Below are 13,336 nucleotides of genomic sequence, written 5' to 3' on the forward strand. Positions count from 1 at the left end.
GGGTGTCTGGTGTTACCGTGGGGCCCTAAGCCGGTTAATGACGCTGGGCACCAGAAGCCCCACAGATGGCTAATCTAACTATTGTCTTCCCCACCCTGCCTTTTTGAGCAAACTGCTATCCCACTGGCCCCTCATGCAGCATGCTACTGTTTACTCCATTCCAACTAATTCTAATCCTGTTTAGCAAAATTCTCAGAACTTTAAATGGCCTTTCAACCTCTACTCTCTCTTCTCTCTTGTCCTTTTGTCTTTTGAAGTGATAAAACAGGACCGCTGGCCGAAGACGGCCCACAGTTATCCCCACTTATGTAAAGCAAGAGATATAGAGATAAAGACAGTGGGCAAGTTGGGGGAAATAATGAAAGCAGAAGAGTGGGTGAAAAGACATTGGAATGTTCGGGATTTCTTTCAAAGCAAGTTCATGCCCCAGCTAATTAACAATTATTCCTCATAGTTCTTGCATTCACTAATATGCAAGGATGATGGATATGGTGCTGACATTTGCAGCCTCCCAATAGCGCCCCTGTTGTCTCCCTCTCTCTTCCCTCACTTCATCTGTCACTCCATGTTGACCGTGTCAATCTGGGCCCCAGTCTGGCTGACTGATAGCAGAATTCCTTTCCTTCTATCTGGAGGGAGGTGTCTGAGTGTAAGGGGGGCACTGTATATGGCAGATAAAAAAAAAAGGTTACGGTACTTTTTAGTCTGCCATTCCAAAGAGAACATAAGCTTGACTGGACAGTGACATGTACAAACGCAGACAGTCTTCCACTAAATCTGGAATGTCACAAAGATGCCTAGAAAGGATGTGAGGATTAGATCTCTGCCCTAATGTTGCTTTCTCTTTTCATTTTTGTTTTTTCACACATAGTCTCACTCCAATTGTATTTTGATCTATTGTAAAATATTTTCAGGGGTCTTTTAATAATGATTATGCCGGTTTTAACAAAAATCAAAAAATCCTCTGACATTTTCAAGGAAACTGTTTCTGGAGTTCATCAGAAATTCACCTCCGAGTTGTGGGCGGGACTGTTAGCAGGGAGTAAGCCTATGGTCAATTCCCATCATGCCTTTGTCTACACTCTCTATCCCGCTAGCTTACAGCCCCCCACAAACCCAAGCTAACATTAAAAATGGCAAGCAAAATTGGAGGTATCCAGTTGTACAGTGTTGAGCCAAATGTCAGCTTAAACGAGGAAAACAAAGACTTGCATGGATCTATTTTTTCTGCAAGTGGAGACAGTTGAATGGTGCAGAGCAGGGAGCTGCATGCCGACTGTAGTTTGTACAAATCAAGTACAAGCTATTTTGAACAAAGAAATTGTCGTGGTTTTGAGTTTGTTGTCTTGTTTTTCGTCTTAGTTCTTGTTCTGTCTTGTTTTCTGTTTCCTGTTTTATTTTGAAAGGTCCTGTCTTGTCTTGTTTCTTGAGTTTTACTTCCTTTGGTCCCCATCAGCCCTGATCGTGTCCACCTGTGTCTTGTCTGCCCTGTCTGTATTTAAGTCTTGTCTCTGCCTTCCTCCTGTGCTGGTTCATTACCTCTGTTATGGTGTTCGTGCTGTCTAGTTCCATGTTCCTCGCCACGTTCTCGTTTCATGTTCCTCGCCACGTCAAGTAAGTTTTGTTTTGTTCTGAAAACCTGCTCTGCAGCGCTTTGTGTTTGGTTTTTGTTAATTAAATCCTCTAGTCCCTGATCCGCGTGCCTCCGCTTCTGCTTCTGGGTCCAACCGGCTCTTGTGCCACCCCACATCGTGACAGAAAAACTCAAAAGCACGGAAAGAATCTTCTTTTTTTTTTACATATTTCCTCCATCATTTAATTAATGTAACAAAAACATGTTAAAAGCACAAAAACATTTTTTTAAGTGAGTCTTTAAAGTGTCTGCACTTCTTCCTAATATAACATACTGTGACTTAAGATTCAAATCAGTGGATAAGTGACAAAAAGACTTGCAAAAATAAGGGAGTGACTGGAAACCTTTTCATCACCAACTAAAAGGACATTGAGACTGTACGATCGTGCAGCCAAGTTCTATAGGTGTTTGAACAGCACACACAGATTACTGCAGATGAAAGAATCCACTTAACACATGTAGTTTGGTATTTCTATTTTTCCTCTTCCTTTTGTTTGCTCAACAGTGGTTAAAAGGAAGAATTATATCAGAACAGGATTGCTGTCTATCTGTTGCACAAAAGGGATGGGTGCACCATGACTTCAAAGGCTATCATAATTCTTTGAAGTGCCGCAAAAAAAAGACACCCTCTTTTTTTTAATACTGGGGCAAATAAGTAGCTGGGATTGTATGAACATGATAATAGGGCTGTCTCCCCAAATCTTTTGAGTTGGCAAAGTAAAGATGTTTAGGAACAGTACTTAGTGTTTCCTTTAAGAGGAAGCCCATGATGTTTCAGCGTACCTCACTGCACTCACTGTAGGTTAAAGGCTGAATATTTCATTCATATTGTCAAAGTTCTTCATCATGGGCAGAAAATAAAGATCTTCTATTTGCTTGTTTGGTTTATTATTTACAGTACACTTTATTTTAAGTTACTGCCTATTTACTGAGGGTTGCCGCTTGTGCTGTAACGATTCATTTGAACAAAAACTCAATTTATATTATGATTCATGGTTGCTGATAAGTTGCATAGTCAATATTGGTTTATTTTGAACTATCCGATCCCATCCGATTCACTGGCCTAAAATCGATCCAGTGCATCTTTAGCCAAATATTCAACCAGTGTGACTCAGAGATAAATACCTGGGTATTGAACAGATTCCTTTTATTGTTTGTGAAATACAAGGACTATGTATGTATATGAAAAAAACAAACTAGTAAATATAAATGGTAAATCCATTAACATTTTAGTTTCATAAAGTTCAGCCCACTGTTGTTTTACACATTAAAATAATACAAACGGAAGATTATTAAAACATTCTGCCGCCCTGTATGGTCACATCTTTGCATAATTCAAAGTGTTTCCACTCATTGGACTATAGTGATGGACTGATCATTTTTTTTGCTGCCATCACCTCTGTTGTCCGCTGTGATGACACTTGGTCATTTTTACATTATAGTAAAATTAACGTAGTGTGCCGCAATCCAAATGGTATTTTCCAATATTGATACAATCAATTTATTACACATTGAAACGTTTTTTTAAGGGTATAAGACAATTCTGTGGACAACTTGACTCAGACAGATCAATCTGGTTTGATCGTAGGAATTTAATTCAAGTAATCGATTAAGTCAATTAATTGTGTCAGTTTTTCCTTGCTATAATATGGTTCACCTTTGTGATCTCGCTGATTTTTTTCTGTGGAAGTTTGCATGCTTTTTTTTCTTCTTTAACAACGCACTGGTTGTACGAGTTCTGACTGGCCATTGACCTTGTCAATCAATTAATCTCCTCCGTGCCAAGACCTGCATAGAAAGCCTTTAGTTTACCATATGGACATAAATCTTCAATAGAGAGCAGATCTTTCTTTTCTTTCTATAATACTGGACTTATTTTTCTATGAAGGTTTGAGAAAAGTTTGAAAATACCTATGGTTGTCTAAGATAACTAAGAAAAGTTGATCTTACTAACAATCACAAACTGAAAAGTCATTCACGTCTGACTTTTAGTACTAGGCTTCTAGAAGTAAGTACATCTTTTTGGACCAAATTTTCATTAACCATATTAATTTTAGTCATGTTCTCTTTTCCTCCTGTCACTGCACAGCAGGTTTACAGTTTTCAAATGACTAGTTTTCAGTTTGCTCTTTTAGTTTCCTCCTATTTTCATGGTTTTTGAGCTTGGATTTGTCCTTTTTAAGTTTAATTGCTTATTTTGTTTTGGTCATCATGTCCAATGTCTCTTTTAGACAAAGAGAGAGAGTTTGAAGCCGTTCAAATAAAAGAGCAGGCTGTTGGTAAAAAGAGAAAAAAATGAACGGATGAGGATGTTGACAACTGTGTTGTGTGACTGTTTTTCAGACGCAAGTCTTTATTTTTGGCACATCTTAAAAACGACTCAGTTGTGAATATTAAAATACCAAATCTCACTTTTTTAAGTGATAAATGATGCGTGAAGACAAGCATCCTTCATGTCTGAAAAAAAATAAAACAAAAGGGAAACTGAGCAACGACATCATCAACATGATTAAATAGCTCCAACAACAATGTCAGCTGGATCTTTTTTTCCTGCACACTGATCAGAGAAGTATGGTAGAGATAAATTATATCTAATTTGCAAATGCCCTCAAAAGCACCCCCACAAGCTAATATATACTATATTTAATTGATAAATCAAATTCAGTTCAGTGGAACCAAATAATTTTTGTTGTTTATTAACATATTTATCCACAGCATTATTAATCAGCTTTTGTTGACATACTCATCATCACTTTTAATGCTTGAAGAGCAGCTCAGAGAGATATACTGTGCTTTCAACCAGCAGTGCTGCTGTGCACGCACTTTATTATTAAGAAATGTCATGCGGCACTTAAAAAAATGAGAATGTAGAGGCTCTTAATTGTAGAGCAGACTCAGGATAGTGGATCTACGGTACTTCAGTTTATCTGCAGCTGTACCTGTTTGATGCATGATAGGATAGAAATAAAAATCTATGATGTTTCTGAGTTCAAGCCAACAATAATATTTTCTCTTCCTTTCTCTCTACTCTTGACTGCAGAAACACTTTAAAAGCATTTATCACGTTCATTCTTTAGCCCATTACATTATCTTCTTTTCAAACAGTTAACGTTTTTTTGCCAAATAAAACCTGGATCCCTGAAAGCCATGCTGAATCTGTTCTTCCTAACTTAAGCTTTTCTGCATTAAAAAAAAAAAAACCTCAAATATTTGAAGTGGTCAGAAAACTACTTGCGGCTTGCCATACCATACTTCAGAACTGTAGGTATTTGGAAAGCTGCTTTCACACCTGGAAATGCAAATCCACATTAGTATTCAGTTGGTGATTCCATAAGCTCATACACTGAGCTGCAACATTCAATTTTGAAGGCATCTAATGTGTTTATGAGCTGCAACAATGCTTCAGTAATGTAGTGGCAAAAGATTAAGCCAGCAAACACTGAAATTTCAAGCAGATGATTTCATTAAATCAGCTGACTTTTGTTTGGTTTCAAACTGAATTTTTTCATGATTCTGTTTAGCTTGTTGCTCAATTTTCTGCTCTGCTGTGGTCCATCCTTTGTGTTGAATCCCACCTGCTTTCTGTTTTAATCAGTGCAACTGGTTGTCATCTTTTTCTTCTTTTTCTTCTTTCAGCTCTTCCCTTCAGGGGTCCCCACAGGTCTTCCTCCATCTAACCCTGTCTTCTACATCCTCAGCTCTAACACCAGCTACCTTCATGTCTTTGTTCACTACATACGTAAACTTGCTCTTTTGTCTTTTTGTATTATCGTTTGTTCATTTTATGAAATGCGATCTATCTGCTTGGTTCCTGCACTCCTGCACTATGAATCCTCTACCTGTTCTGCACAATCCCACATGGTTCTCTACCCTTTTTAAGTCATAAAGCAGGTATTTATTTGATCATAACTCAAATTTGAACTTTCAGTTAGGGAGTTTTTATATTTTAAATGCAGATTATCTTGTGGTTTTAAGAGCTTCAGGTGTAAGAAAATGTTATATCTGACTTAATCACACAGCATTAAAATGTGACATGGGATTTCACTTCAAGTGAAGCCACCATATCTCAATGGTATTTAAAATATCAAGACGTTTCTTTTTTGCATGTGTGGTATTTGCCTGTTTAATTTAGTTTACCTATATTCTTGGTTTAAATTAAGACCGTGCGCTTATTCTAAAACTTCATTTCAAAGCATCATCAGCATCATTAATCAACAATACGCTTTTCATGCCAAGTCGAAGGAAATCCCCAATACAAAGACAAACTTTTTTCCCTTCCTCAGATGAACCAGCATAAACCGCCAACTCCTCACTGAATCACTCCTCCGTAAATGTCCTCCACCATCAGCTTTTATGCTGCACAGCTCTCCTGCACAGACTTCAGGCACAGTAAACGGCAAGCTGGGTCAGAGTAATTGAAATCATTAATCGTGTTTTATTCCACTTTAGGGCAAAGAGGGCTTGAGTTGAAAAGAGGTGGGTAATAGCTTCGTGTAATATATAAGTCTTTTGGAAAAGTGAGTGAAACAATATTGTGTTGCCTATCTTAATAAATTTTAAAAGTACAGCAGCTGCAGATCATTTATTCTCATCCTGTCATTCTCAAATTATTACTTTTTTAATCACCCATTATTCCCTTTCCATTCATCATTTTTTTTATATTTATATAAAGAATATGAACCGTAGACCTTCAAACATGTGAGAAATCCCTCCGTCAAGTCTGCCAAAAGTTTTCTAAAGTGCTGATTTGACATACAGTTAAGAGTTTTATCGTTGCAGCCATCTTGGCAGTTGTCGCCAAACAATGGGATTGTATTAAACGTTGTATTAAGCCCATTTTCGTGCACCTACAAGATTAAAGGAGTACATACTGCTTTTTCTTCCAGGTGCACAATAGCAAAATCTAACAAGTTAATGACATACCAGAGCTCTGGTTTTATGATAATAACTGACAGTGTCACAAAGTCATTTTCATCCAAATGGCCCAGCAATCTTAAAACCCCCATGACTTTTTTTTATTTGCAATATTTTCTTAAGTTTAACTTTAAACTAACATTTTTGCTGACATGTTGTCAAACTTATAATCACCTATACTACAATTTAACATAATGGTTTCTTTTGTAACCCTTGTGCTATCCTAGGCACTTTAACGTTGGGAGTTGGGTCATCTAGACCCACTAGACGGTGCTCTGAATCGTTTTTCTTCAATGGTTTGTGATCTTCACTGGTGTCCATGGATTACATGAAATCTTTCTACCTTTATCCACCTTTGTCATGGTAGGAATAACACGTCAATGTAAGGGTGGGGTCATCTAAGGGTTAATGAGAGTTTATGGCAGTTCTATACAAAGACATGTACATTATACAAAACATTTATTAATTCATGAAATGATCCTTCTCGGGATCTCGGAACTCTGCTTGAGAGTTAAGACAAAGGCTTATGATTTGTTAACCCAGTGATTAATTTAAAAAAAATGTAGTAAATGTTGTAAAGCAATACTAAAATATTCAAATTTGCCTATAAAGACCAGCACATTATTATCAAAACCACATTTAGATTTATGTTTAAATTAAGCATCGCTGTATGCACAACAGTATTGGCCTTGAAGGATGTCTTTTTTATTAAATGCCAGAGCCTTTTTTAAAATGCTCTGGCATTTAATAAATAAAATAATAAAATCTTAATAAAATCTTCAAGAAATTTGAGAATTTTTTTAGGTTAAACTCATCAAAATTGTCATAAAAAGAATACCACTTGTAAATATGCCTTAAGTATCACTTATTGTGTCTAAGACTGTATCATCTTCTAAAGCTGGTCTCGTGAATGCATTGGTTGCCCTTTTCTTATTTACCTTCCATCATGAACTCGTCCAATTCAAGAAACCCAGAACATGATCTATTTTTGTTTAACCTTGTGCCACATCTCAAAGGCCACATCCCTAACTACTATCGTATGTGTCTGGGCCCGTCAGACTCTGGTTCCACTGAACAGAACACCCTGGGGTGAACAGGCAGAACATATCCTGCAACCCTATTGAGGCTAAGCAGCATGCTGACCTTTAGAGCCATGCTCTCTGTATGACTGTGACCTCCAGATGTTCCCCCACTGGTTCACTCAGGACAAAAACATTAACTTGTGCTTGACCTATCACCACTTTGCACTGCTTGAGTTTCAGCATCGATAGGCACACTAGCTGAAGACTCCTAAAAGATCTGAGGCCTGCTTATTCTCACATCTCTGCACTAAACAGTTGTCTCTGACCATGGATATTTTGGTTTGTCTTTGTCTTTGTCATTTCACTATCTGTCTCCCACTGCTATAAAGATGCTTCATATGGCAAAAAATAGAAATAATGTACATTTTTAATGAGTACTTGAAATATTTCAAGCTTCGCAAATTTACAAAATAAAATCATTTTGAAAACAACGACAAAGTAGTAACAAGTAATACAAAGCATCAGGCAGAGTTAGAGAGAGTTACTAAAGCTGAATACAATATGACCAGAAACAGTTACAAAGCTTGCTTTCTGTGGTCGCAGGATTAAATGATGATTAAACATTTTGAACATGACCGGTGCTTAGTGGTGGCTGTAGGCAGCTTGTACGATGCAAAAGCAAGAGATGTGGTGATGTTACTGTAAGCAACTAAAACTAAAACAACTTTCAGATGTACATCAAATAAATAAACTGATTATTTTTAGAAGATGAAAACTTCCCTCAGGGTTTGGATTATCACTATACCTCTGGTTTTGAAGTTTCCGTCCTGACTTGTCAGATTTTCTGGTTTATGTCTGATAGGATCTACTTGGAAGATGAAATCAGTGCTGTTTGCAACAGCTCCATTTTTTGCAATCTTATACTGAGTGAATCTTGACTTAATTAGCTGCTATAGATCTTGAGTGATGCTGTCCCCTCACACTAGTAAAAAATACTCTACTTATTAATAAGCGCTTCACCACCCTTATCCAAGCAATATTTTTATTTAACGGTAGTTCAACATTGTGGACCATATTACTCCTTGCAACTCACAAAACCTATGTGAAATATTCATTTTGATCTTCTACTCTTTGTTCAGTCGATGGTCTACAGCATCATCAAGACAACTATTGTGTGATTGGCCAAAAACTAAATGGGTTTGGGACACAATGGAGAAGATGGAAAAGATCAATCTAGTACATCTAGTCACTGTTGAAAATTGACACACAGAAAATGTGCGGAAAGAACCAAACTTCAGACTGATGCGTGTCAAACTTCAGTTTCTTGTTTAGTTGAACTTGACAAGCAGTTATCTTGGAATTCCTGACAATATTAAACCAAAAAAAATAGTTGCAAACTAAAAAAGTTAAATAAAAATGGAGTATTTACTTGGAGTTTCTAATTTTTATTCATCTGTCACTTTTCTGTTTTGTTTTTTCCCAGAGCCATTGCATCTTGACTGTTTACTTTGACAGAGGTTGTTAGTGGAAGTTGGTGTAAATCACACTTGTCCTGTTTATGTCTTGTGGCCCTAATCAACATTGCTGAGCTACATAAAAGTGTTTTGACATGCACATCATATTTACATCTAGTTTTTTTTTCCTTATATTCTGACATCTATGAAACAGCATTTAAAGTCTTCCAAGTCAGGCTAGATTATAAAAAAAAAAAAAAAAAAAAAAAAACTGTGTAAACCCTTACTGTCCATCTTTGGAGTTTCATAACCAAATGCAGATGCTTTAATTTTATTTGACCTAAAGCAAGAAAAGAAAACACAAGACCACAGACACATTTAAAATTATTTCTATGTTGCTGTGATAGAAGGCAGTTTCCTTTCTAAGACAGTACAGAGGTGTAAAAAATGTGTAAAAATGTTGTTTCATTCTTTGATGATCCAATTTGGTCACCACAGAGAGACAAGAAAATAAAAGTATTGCAGAAAAAACAGCATGGGGTTACTGTACAGGATTATTTTCCACTTGTTAAGAAATAGTTTGAAATAAATTGCAGAGACTGATGAAAGGGAAGGAGAAGTGGGAGGAGGACAAAAGTTTCCCACACTAGTAGTGTAAACTTTTGACTTTTATGTGTGTTTTTTACAGAATTATATTATTGTCCTACTTTTAGTGTAAAAAAATAAATAAATAAATAAATCTTTCTTAAGGTCATTCTTTAACTTCAACATCTTTTTACTTTGACTTTAGTGTATTTTATGTATTTTCAGTCTATTTGGAATGGATTGTTTTCTGGATCTTTAGATAGAATAAAGTTATTTTATCTAGAGTAGTTCTACTGACTCATATTGGCAAAATGTGAGTGTAATTAACATCTTATAATTCATTGCTAGCCTTCTGTCTTTTTTATATAAAGGTAAATCTGTCCAAAACAGCCAGAAATCCTTGTTTTGGCTGCGATGGACAAATGGACAGGCTGATTTATTTGGTAAAATAACATTACCATTAAGAAAAAGCAATGTATTTGACATTGACATGCAACACATTCTACTGCAATATTGACCCCTTTGACAGTGATTTAATTCAGAGGATTTTGATTACCCTCAATTCTGTTCAATTCATATTTAAATTAAAATGTATCTGCATTTGGTTTTATAGATGTATTTCCTAAATACATTTTTAAACCATTTCATTTTGGGATATTCACTGCTGATGAGCTTCCTCAGATTGTAATGAATTTCCCTCTATCTAATCGGACTAGCCTTTCTTCTCAACAGCAATTAGATGACTAAACTCCTCCTAAGAGGTGTATGAACCCATTAGGTGTCCTCACTAAAAGCCATTCATCACAGTTGGCAGTCCCCTCACTTCTGCATCATTGAGATTATTTGAAAATTGCACCCCCATGTCTGCACCCTAAATGTTTTGCCATTGCAATTAGCATTCAAGTTTAAATGTTTGGAGTTTGCTGTAAAAATGTCAAGGTTTTAGAAAAGGGACTTTAACTGAGAATATTGCAAGTATGGAATGTAATCCGTTGGTCTGTAGGTTACACATCCAGCAAATTGTTAAATTCCCATGAATTAGGAAATGGGCCAGAGTTGAGTTTTAGTATTTGGGCGTTACAGTTGGCAGTAATTTATATAACACACACACAAATATGCAAGGGTGATTAAGGAAGCATTCAGTTGGATTTGTTGTCTCGTATTAAAAGGAAAGCAAAGTACTGGTGAAGTTCTGCCAACATGGCTAGGGTGCTTCCCATGTGGTCACACTCGCACCTAATTTTCTCAATCAGAAGTTTCTTTCCAGACGGAGGAAAGACTGAGCAGGAGGAAAACATCATTAGGTAAGGACAAGGAATGTCATTGTATGGAAGGGCAGTAAATCATACTTTCTCATCAGCAATGAACTTGACTTAACAAACATGACCTTGTTTTGACACTCCAACAAGAAGGCAGCCGGTCACTGGGATTAAAACACAGGCATTAGGAAAGTTACAGGGCAAAGGCGTGGCAAATCAAAAGGAAGAGACAGAAAAACAAAAAAAATTGGTGGGATTATCCTATTTAGGGTGCATGGATTCTTGCAATTTCTTATACTGCAAAAATATGACCATAAGTGCACCCATTATTCTACCATTAATTCATTTCCGTTCACCTCCAGTCTTTACAAAATCCTTGGGCAGAAAGATCAGTCGTCTTTGTGTTCAAGGTGAGCTGTGTGTACTTCTGTGTGCAGGCACACAGTTTTGTGAAGTAATTCAATGTGCACATTGTGTGTTTGTTTGTGTGTGTTTGAGGCAAAGTATAACAAGTTTGTGAGTTTGGGTGTGTGCACATGCATTTGTCTGAGCATGCTCAGAGTGCTCCCTGGCAAAGGAAATAAAGTCTGGCAGTAATCAGCAGTCCAGTGAGAGGGTGTATGTCCTAAGGAAAAATCGGCTCAGGCAGTAACTAGGGTCACATTATCTCAACTACACATGGCAGCACCTTAACAGTGAAAAATGTGATCTTTCGACAAGGACTGGCAGTTAAAAACAGCCAAAGGTCTCAGCAGGATGCTGTGGTCTGTGCTGTATGTGTTAAAAAAGCTCCCTTTTTTTGTTGTTCTGTCCCAAACCAAGGAGATGTGATAAGTGGGTTCCATTTAGATAACAATATGTTTACATATTTCTGTATCAAAATCAAAACATATTAGTTTAAAAAATACAGAAAGGTACGTATTCTTCTTTTTACTTTTATATTTTAAAAAAAAACAACTAAAAAGTCCAAAGCAGAGAAAAAAAAGTGACAAATTAGGTCTACATTGGCATGTTTTGATATAATTGTTGCATGGCTTTGTTAAAATTGACTTTTTCTGGTCCAGTTTGGATTCTTAATATTTTTGTCATTTGATTGCAATTAATGTTGTAAGACCAAGACATCCAAACATTTAATGCTTTTTTTTCACATTTACTACCATACATGAAATAAATAAATAGTTGTTCTTACCTCTAGATGGTAAAGAAAGAAGCCTTGAGAATTAAAGTCAAACTTAGGTGATGCTAGCTAAAACATTATAAAATGTTAGCAGATTCAATGCTGTTGTGCAGTGTTTAACCCTTCTGAAAAAAATATATTTACAAGTCCCAGTTTTTTAACATTTTTTATTGATATATATTGATTCTTAAAACTGTTGGTTTTTTTTACAATAGATTTTTAAAGTATTTTACGTACAAATACACATAGAAAAAAAGCTGTATCCCCTCCCTTTTACAGGGTTTGTAAGTAATGTTTTTAGAGGTAATGCAATTAGGTTTTGAGTGGACTCAAAATGTTTTTTATTTTCCTGCAAATGTCTTCATACTGGATAATCACAGTTGTACTGGTGTTCCCAGAGTGTGTCAGTTTAAAGACTATTTGCATATATAAGGCTAATTCCTTTTAAATATTGACCTTGCGTTGTATAGAAATAAACAGAAAAAGATGATCCTTTTAAAAACTATGTTTGTAGCGATGGTGGAGCTTTTCTCTTCTCACTTTCACAGACAGCAGTGTGTCAGGAGACTTGACAGTTACCTGCTTCCGCCTTGAGGTGCCTTTCAGGCCGTGTGATGGTTTTTATCACATGGCACGAGACCACTGGAGCATGCATGTGAGGAGGTGAACTTGTGTTGTTGTTGTCAAACATGTCTGTATTTTTCTTTCCTCTCTTTTTAAACCTGCCGCTAATCCCTTTTTTTTCTCCTCCTGTCAAGGATTTTGTTCATGTGTCAACGAAGCAAAACCGCCTCCCTGATGACATACACTGTTTTTGCAGCTGAGTATGAAAGAGAGAAAGCAAACACAAATGAAGTGTGGTGATGCGCGTCTGTGAGCAGCGTCGAATAGACTAAAGGTGGCTGCATGTTACATTCAGGTGCGATCATCTAAATATTATAAAGATGACAATGTGTACACCACAACACAGGTGCTCTAACTGGAGGCACGCCATCTTGAAAATAAAGTTAAATGTGAATTTTACTGTTTTTTTTTATTGTTCATCATCCTGGATGAGTGGAAGAAGATGGGTGGATGTTTATCATATCAACTTTTTAAAAATCATTAGTGTTCTAATTAGGAATATATGCAGAAAAAAAATAAAATAAAATAATCAGGATTCTGAGAAGCAGGATTAAAGGGAGAATGGATAATGACAGTCATTTTTCCCTAAAATTTTTGTTTGTAATGCTAAAACGTATTGTTATCCAATTAAAACAAATCCTAATTATAAAATAAAATTACATTTATGG

At 36.3% G+C, this 13,336-nt stretch overlaps 1 long non-coding RNA gene across 1 annotated transcript; it reads left to right on the top strand.

Moving 5' to 3' along the window:
• Window positions 1–1,526: 1,526 nt before the first annotated feature.
• On the top strand, window positions 1,527–13,065 carry LOC144992028 (uncharacterized). Its single transcript, XR_013655757.1, has 3 exons — window positions 1,527–1,614; window positions 12,593–12,707; window positions 12,803–13,065. It is a non-coding gene; the product is annotated as an uncharacterized LOC144992028 (long non-coding RNA).
• The last annotated feature ends 271 nt before the right edge of the window (window positions 13,066–13,336 follow it).

The sequence above is a fragment of the Oryzias latipes genome, chromosome 4, assembly GCF_053564925.1.
Source record: "Oryzias latipes strain Hd-rR chromosome 4, Olatipes_Hd-rR_3.1".
In the NCBI taxonomy this organism is placed as follows: domain Eukaryota; kingdom Metazoa; phylum Chordata; class Actinopteri; order Beloniformes; family Adrianichthyidae; genus Oryzias; species Oryzias latipes.